This window comes from Urtica dioica, chromosome 8, assembly GCF_054948205.1.
Source record: "Urtica dioica subsp. dioica isolate 48M chromosome 8, U.dioica_male_clone48M_v1_H2, whole genome shotgun sequence".
In the NCBI taxonomy this organism is placed as follows: domain Eukaryota; kingdom Viridiplantae; phylum Streptophyta; class Magnoliopsida; order Rosales; family Urticaceae; genus Urtica; species Urtica dioica.
The window spans coordinates 34,369,446-34,377,922 of record NC_142763.1 but is presented as its reverse complement, the minus strand read 5'-3'; positions in this window follow the sequence as shown (position 1 = coordinate 34,377,922).

Genomic DNA, 8,477 nt, shown 5'->3' with positions numbered 1-8,477 from the left:
GATAAGTGTGAATGAATCTCACTTATCAAACCCCCAAACTTGAACCGTTACTTGTCCTCAAGTAACAAAACAAAAGTATATACAACACAACCACACAAAACTTAACAAAGTCACAAAGCTATACCGAAGAATAAAAGAAGTTATGCTACGCTAAACTAAACAAAGTTAGTTTGAAAGTGCTATGGCCTTGGTTTCGCATGAACGTCTCTCCTAGACAAAATCGACTCAAGAGTAAGAACAATCACATGTAAAGCTCAATTAATACAAGTGTTCAACCAATTCTCGTGTGGCTTTACCTAGCTTGAGGCTTCCCGTGTAAAAGTTTTCATCGAGTCCAAGTCAAGTATCTTCGGAGTTCTTTCCACCTTTTCCTAGCATGCAAACTCAAAAAGGATATTCAATGATGAATTAGGAACACCATAAGGCTTTCACCAAACACTCTTCACTCGGTTTAGGAGAGTAAGCGATAGTCCAAAGGTCTTTCAAGGCTTGTAACGTTAGGCTTGGGTCAAGGGTAGGATATGGAGTTTTTAAGTGACTAAACACGCTACCATAGCAACTCATACTCACCAAAAGAGCAATATTCATAACTTTCTTTTACATTCCTTTCTTCGTTAACACTAAGCTTCACAAATACCCCCAAACTTAGACTTTTCAAACTCTAGTCTAGATTATGTGCTTGCTTGTCTAACAAGAAATGTTGCACCACGCCAATTACAAACAAAATAAAATAAAATGTAAAAGAATATATGAATATGTACATCTCTTTACTAGGCAAGATTGTGCCTTTATATATATATATATATATATATATATATATATATATATATATATATATATTTGCTAACTTGAAGAAATAAAGGAAAATGATAATTACATGGGTCTAATAAAAGCCGGCGCGGCACAAATTTCGACAAGCAAAGAGAGCACACATTCTACAAGATATAACACACATGCTCAAAGAGTCACTCAAGAGTCGCTAGGTCACGGGGTTCTTTGTGGGAATTTCAATTCATTGGCTAGGCTTCTTTGTGACTATGTATCAAGAGTTGATTTACGTTCGGCTTTATGTGAATAGGGTTCTAAGTGGAAGTAGAACGAGTTGGCTTTTGGCTCGATTGGCTATTCCTATGCCTTTTTCATCCTAACGCTCATCTCCTATTACCATTGAGCCTCGAGGAAGGATCAAACGGTTCTAGTGTTCCGAGATGCATTCTTGCTAAGGTTAGATTTTCAAAACTCCTAAATACTCTCTATGGACTCGAAACGTGCAACGTGAGATGAAGATTCATCGGGTCACTAAAAGCTAAGCAAAGCCACCATAGAGTTTTGGCCAAGCACATGCCTTGTAGCGCAAGAAAGATACATTGCTATTACTCCTAAGTCTCAAGACTCTATGGGTCATCAACATTCATATTCCACAAGCAAAACCAAGGCATTTCACACTTCCAAACACTAAAAAAATAAATTATGAAATTAAGCTACATAAGATCAAGTTACACAAATTATGGAGAACCTAAAAAAAAACTAGATTAAACTAAAGAGACACATAACACAACAAACAAACTTAAATTATCCAAAACAAAATATGCTACGAAAGCGAAAATAAAGCAATAAAATTCAAATTATCCATGAAAAATGAGAAAAAAGAGCAAATAGAGTACCGACACGCCCCCGCAATTGGTGGAAACACCCCCCAAACTTGAACTCGACATTGTCCTCGATGGCGCGCATTGGAGGGGGCCGGAGCTAGGTGATCACATGGCGGTGTCGCCATCATTATCCGGCGGTGGTGATGGTGCGCCGTAGTAGCTTTGGTATCGGTAACATGGCGGGAACGGGTTGAAGAAACCGTCGGGGAGACTTGACGATGCACCGGATCCACTTGTGTCAGGGTAGCTTGCCGAGGCGCTTCCGAGAGTCCATTGGTTGTAGGCGTTGTAGCCGAACTCCGCCGTGGTCGAGAACCACGAGTGTTGATTCTCGACAAAGGTAGCGAGCGAGTTGTGCGCCGCACCGAGTTGATCTATGCTCCGCTCGAGTTGCCCAAATCGAGCCTCCGATTGCTCCCATATTTGGTCTTCTATACGGCGTCATTCCATCTCCTCGCGCATGAATTGAGAGGTGTACTCCTATCTTTGATCGTCTTGTTGGCGCCGCTCGGCGTCTCGACGCACGAAGTCATCCCACCGTTGGTCCTCGACTCTGACCGCTCTTGAGAGGCGACACCGAGGTTCCCCATCATAGCAAGCACTTGAGCGTATTGTGGCTCATTGATGTTGGGCTCGGGCATAGGCGCTTCCGGAGCCGCGTGTCGGTAGCGGGCGGGTTCCCCGGGGTCGGGAGCCATGTTGATGAAGCCTCTTCCATTCGCCTCCGCTAGCCCGACCATTTGAGGAAGACCGTTGATGAAGGTGGAGTCAATCTTCTTCCCTTTCGGCGCCCGCTCTTCGTCGTCATATGTTTTCACATTGGCCGTCTCACACATCTCCGTGATAAGCCCGCCAAAACCGAGACCGCCGGTTGTTGAACACTTTGCCGCATCGAACATCTTTGCTCGAATTATTTTCCCGACGTTGACACTTCGCCCGGTGACGATGCAATACAAGAGCACCGCTTTGGAGATTGGGAGGCCGTGGGTGTGCGTGCTTGGCATGATGTTTGAGCTTACGAAATGAGCCCAAGTCTTTGTGTACTTGCTCATGTGTGTCGTCTTGAGCTCGAGCGGTTCTCCCGCTTGATTGCGCTTCCACAACGCTCCGTGGCCGCACAATGTAGCCAAGATATCGTCGAATGGAGGGTTGAGGGCTAAGTTGTGGAAGTCGTCATCGGGTATGCTAGGGAGGCCGAGATGCTCGTTGATTGCCCTCGACGTTATGCTCACTCGACTCCCACGAACCGTTACCGAAGGGCTTGTTTCTTCAGTGGCCCCAAGGTTCGCATAGAATTCGCGAACAAGATCCATGATTGCGCGGGTCTTGATGGTCGTTAATTTCGTCCAACCGCGTTCCTCGATTTGAGCTTTTAGGTTTCCGTTGTCGGGGCTCGGCATGAATTTCCTCTACGGGATGAAGTTCTTTTCTACAATTTTTGCCCATTTTGCTTCGGCTCCTACGATGAGCCTCGACAACGGAGTACCACGAGCTGAAGCCGCTCTCGCTCTCTTGTTTGGTGCCATTCCTGAAAACACAACTCGGCACGACATTAGATTCACAACGGACCACGGCGTCCGGGAAAGAGTCACAATATGGAAACATTAAAGATCAATCAAACACCCAAAATTTTCAAACAAAAACTCATGCACGACACCACAAACTTACATGAATACACTTACTATCACGAACGAGACCTAAACACAAAAAAATGTCAACAAACTCTCTCTCGGACATTTTTACGAACACCTAGAGTGCATGAAATTTTACTATGAAAACCACACTAAACTAGAACTTTGATCACCCAAACACATCTACAAACATCCTAAACACATTATTATACCAATATCCAAGATCAAAACGTGCATTAAACTCATAAAAATTCGAAATCACACTAGCCTCAAAAGTTGAAATTCGGGTGAAAAAATGCCAAAACGAGTCGAAATCAACGATGAAATCCGAAGAGAATGCACAAATAATGATGTTGGATGCAAGTTTTGAAGAAATTTTGTGTTTGGAATGAGAAATTTTCGAGCAAAAATGTGTATGGGTTGGAGAGAAGAGGGAGAGGGTTTGAGAAAATTTGAAAAGTGTGTTTTGAGCCAATTTCGGGCTTATTAAAACGCGCGAGTGTCCAGAAATATGAAGGCGCGCCGCGCCTACCAGCACGCCTCAACGCGCTGGCTCTCGGGAACTTTTTTTCCACTAGCGCGCGGCGCGCCATGGTTATGGCGCGGCGCTCCCTGTCTTGGATTTTTTTTTTAAATAAAAGGACATAAAAAGAAAATAAAGACAACGAAAGAATCGTGGGTTGCCTCCCACAAGCGCTTAATTTAACGTCTAGAGCTCGACGGGGTACCGATTTGTCGTTCATTGTTCCGGGGCGAGGAGAGTGACTACCCGCTCACTCTCGAATACTCCGCCGTAGTATGGCTTCACTCGTTGTCCATTCACTTTGAAGGTCGATCCATTGGTTGCCTTGAGTTCCACCGAGCCGTATGGGAATACTTGAATGACTTCGAACGGGCCGGACCACCGAGACTTCGATTTCCCGGGAAAAAGTTTCAACCGAGAGTTGAAGAGAAGAACTCTTTGGCCCACTACAAACTCATTTCGCACGAGATGCTTGTCGTGCCATGCTTTAGTCTTCTCTTTGTAGATTTTAGCATTCTGGTACGCGTCGGTCCTTAGCTCGTCAAGCACGTTGAGATGAAGAAGTCTTTGTTGCCCCGCCGCTTGGTAATCAAAATTGAGCTTCTTCATTGCCCACAAAGCCTTGTGCTCAAGTTCCACGGGTAAGTGACAAGCTTTCCCGTAAACAAGTCGTTACGGGGACATACCTAAGGGCGTCTTGAACGCGGTTCGGTAGGCCCAAAGAGCATCGTGGAGCTTGTTGGACCAATCCTTCAAGGAACTTCCAACCGTCTTCTCGAGAATTTGCTTAATTTCTCGATTCGAAACTTTCGCTTGGCCGTTGGCTTGAGGATGATAAGCCAATGCCTTCCGATGAGTCACGCTATACTTGGCGAGAAGTGTTTCGAATTGACGGTTACAAAAGTGAGATCCACCGTCACTTATAATGGCCCGAGGAGTACCGAAACGAGAGAAAATGTTCTTCTTGAGAAAGTTTAGGACCGCTTTACCGTCACTCATTGGAGTCGCCTTAGCTTCAACCCACTTCGTCACACAATCCACCGCGAGGAGGATATACTTGTTGTTGTAGGACGATGGGAACGGTCCCATGAAATCGATTCCCCACACATCAAACGGTTCGATCTCTTGAACATTTGTCAATGGCATCTCGTTTCGGTTGGAGATGTTTCCCGTCCGTTGACATCGATCGCACGACATGATGAACTCTCGGCAATCTTTGAAGATCGACGGCCAATAAAAACCGCTTTGGAGAATCTTAGCCGCGGTGCGTGTCGGGCCGAAGTGCCCTCCACATTCCAACTTGTGGCAATGCCTCATCACCGAGTCCATCTCATCTTCCGGAACACACCGACGAATGATTTGATCCGCACATTGCCGATAGAGAATCGGCTCTTCCCAATAGTACCTTCGAACATCCGAGAGAAACTTCTTCTTTTGGTACGACTTGAGGTCTTCCGGAATCACCTCGCCGACTAAATAGTTGACATAATCGGCATACCATGGTAATGCGACTCCTTGAACCGCCATGAGTTTTTCGTCGTGGAATAAGTCGTCAATGGGATTGGCACGATCGTGGACGTGCTCAAAGGTCTCGAGACGAGACAGATGGTCGGCTACCAAGTTCTCCGTTCCTTTATTGTCCTTGATCTCCACATCAAATTCTTGAAGCAAGAGAACCCACCGAATAAGCCGAGGCTTGGCATCTTTCTTCGTCATTAAATATCGTATCGCGGCGTGATCGGTGTAAACTACCACCTTGTTTCCGATGACGTACGGCCGGAACTTGTCGAAGGCATACACCACGGCTAAGAGCTCCTTTTCGGTGGTGGTGTAGTTGAGTTGAGCTTCGTTGAGAGTTCGGCTTGCGTAGTAGATGGTGTGGAAGACCTTGTCCTTCCTTTGACCGAGAACCGCTCCAACCGCGAAATCACTCGCGTCACACATCAACTCAAAGGGCAAGTCCCAATCCGGGGCGGTGATGATCGGGGCCGTGCTTAACATCTTCTTTAGAGTGTTGAAGGCTTCTAAACACACCAAAGTGAAGACAAACTTCGCGTCCTTCTCGAGCAAGCCACAAAGAGGCTTAGTGATCTTTGAAAAATCTTTGATGAAGCGCCTATAGAAACCCGCATGGCCGAGAAAGCTTCGAACTCCCTTCACCGATATTGGAGGAGGTAACTTAGAAATCGTCTCTATCTTGGCTCGGTCAACCTCAAATCCTTGCGCCGAGATTCGATGACCCAACACAATGCCTTCTTTCACCATAAAGTGACACTTCTCCCAATTTAGCACAAGGTTTGTCTCCACGCACCTCGCAAGCACCATGGACAAATGTTCAAGGCATTGGTCAAAATCGGAACCAAACACCGAGAAATCGTCCATGAATACCTCGATGGTACGCTCCACCATGTCGGAGAAGATAGCCATCATGCATCGTTGGAAAGTTGTCGGTGCATTGCATAGTCCAAATGGCATTCTCCGGAAAGCAAATGTGCCATAGGGACACGTGAAAGTGGTCTTCTCTTGATCTTCGGGGTCGATGGCGATTTGATTGTATCCGGAGTAGCCGTCAAGGAAGCAATAATAGTTGTGGCCGGCAAGGCGGTCGAGCATTTGGTCGATGAAAGGCAACGGGAAGTGGTCCTTTCGGGTCGCGTTGTTGAGCTTTCGATAATCCATGCAAATGCGGTGACCGGTCACGGTCCGAGTCAGAATGAGTTCGTTGTTGGAGTTCTTCACCACCGTTATGCCTCCTTTCTTTGGCACACATTGAACCGGACTAACCCAAGGGCTATCGGAGATGGCGTAGATGACTCCGGCGTCAAGCCACTTTAAAATTTCCTTCCTCACCACTTCTTTCATCGCCGGGTTAAGTCGCTGTTGATGCTCGACCGAGGGGCGGTGACCGTCTTCCATGTGGATTCGGTGCGTGCAATAGATGAACTAATGTCCTTGATGTCGGACAAAGTCCATCCTATAGCGGTCTTGTGACTTCGCAAAACCTCCAAAAGTTTATTTTCCTCCACCTTGCTCAAGTGCGCGGAAATGATCACCGGGAGTGTAGACTCGTCTCCCAAGTAGGAGTATCGGAGATGTGATGGTAACTCCTTTAGCTCGAGGTCGGGTGCCTTCTCGATTGACGGAAGGACTCGTGGTGGTCTCTCCCCCAAACTCTCAAAGTACTTCTTCCAGTTAGGCTCAAAGCTATCCATGTACCTTGCCTCATCTAAAGCTTCACATTTCAACAAGTCATTAGAAAAATCCATTGAGTTTAGAAGGCATACCTATAGTGAATCGGTGGATTGGTGAGCGTAGTCGTTGATGATGGAGTTACACATGTCGACGCGGAACACATCGTCGCTAGCTCGCGGGTATTTCACCGAGTTGAAGACGTTGAAATGAGCTTCTTCGCCATTGACTCGCAACTTCAATTCTCCTTTTTGCACATCGATGAGCGCACCGGTGGTCGCTAAGAATGGTCTCTCGCGGCAATTCTCCTCTCGACCGGGCATCGATCGTTCACTTGGGCCATCTTCTCAAGTAGTGCAAATGCATCGGTGGTGGTGTTGTCGAGAAGTGAGCCTCCCGATGCGGTGTTGACTCGGTCTTGAGTCGTGGCCATAAGCCCGCTATAGAAGATTTGTAGTTGCACCCACTCCGCTATACCGTGGCCCGGACACTTCCGAATCATGTCCTTGAAGCGAGCCCACGCTTCGTAAAGGGACTCTCCGTCGAATTGTCCAAAGTTATGGATTTCATTTCTCCTCCGGGTCATCTTCTCAAAAGTGAAGAATCGCGAGATGAACTTCGAGCATAAGTCATCCCATGTGGTGATTGAACCCGGAGCAAGAGAGGATAACCACCCATGTGCGCGGTCTCGGATGGAGAACGGGAAAAGTCGGAGACACACGGCTTCCTTGGACAAATGAGGGAGGTTGAACGTGTTGCAAATTCGCAAAAAATTGTTGATGTGGTCTTGCGGATCTTCGGAGGGGGAACCGGCGAATTGATTATTTTGCACCATGTGAATGATCGAGGTTTTAATCTCGAAATTCGGGTTCCCTTCCATCTCCGGAATTCGTATCGCCGATTGATGCTCGTCAAAAGTGGGTTGACCATAGTCGAGTATGGTCCTTAGTTCTTCCACTTGTTCTCCGTTTCGACGAGCACGATGTTGTGCTTCATTGTCTCCTTCCATGGCGGCTCGCCTTGCCTCCGCTCGGTTTCGTCGACAAGTCCGTTCGATCTCGTGATTGATAGGAATGAGCGGAGGGTTACGTCGTCGCATGCACCTTTAAAACTAAGAAGCACACAATAAGCACAATAATAACAAGCAAACTCAAAAATTAAACTAGATAATTCAATCGAAAATAGAACCGTAGTCCCCGGCAACGGCACCAAAAACTTGATGGGAATTTTCTTAACTAAAGAAAAATTCTACACGACGCAAGCGAACGTGTCGTCAAGTAATAGAGTGCAAAAGCACGGATATCGATCCCAGAAGGACTCTAGACTATTTCCGAAATAAACTCACTAGCTTTCTTTTTCGAGTTATGAAAATGAAAAATGGGGGTTTTTTGTTGTTTTGAGAACAAGATGAAATGTAAACAAGAGTGAAAGCAATATTTAAACACAAGTTAAAAGGAATGGGCACGATTTCGTTATTTCATC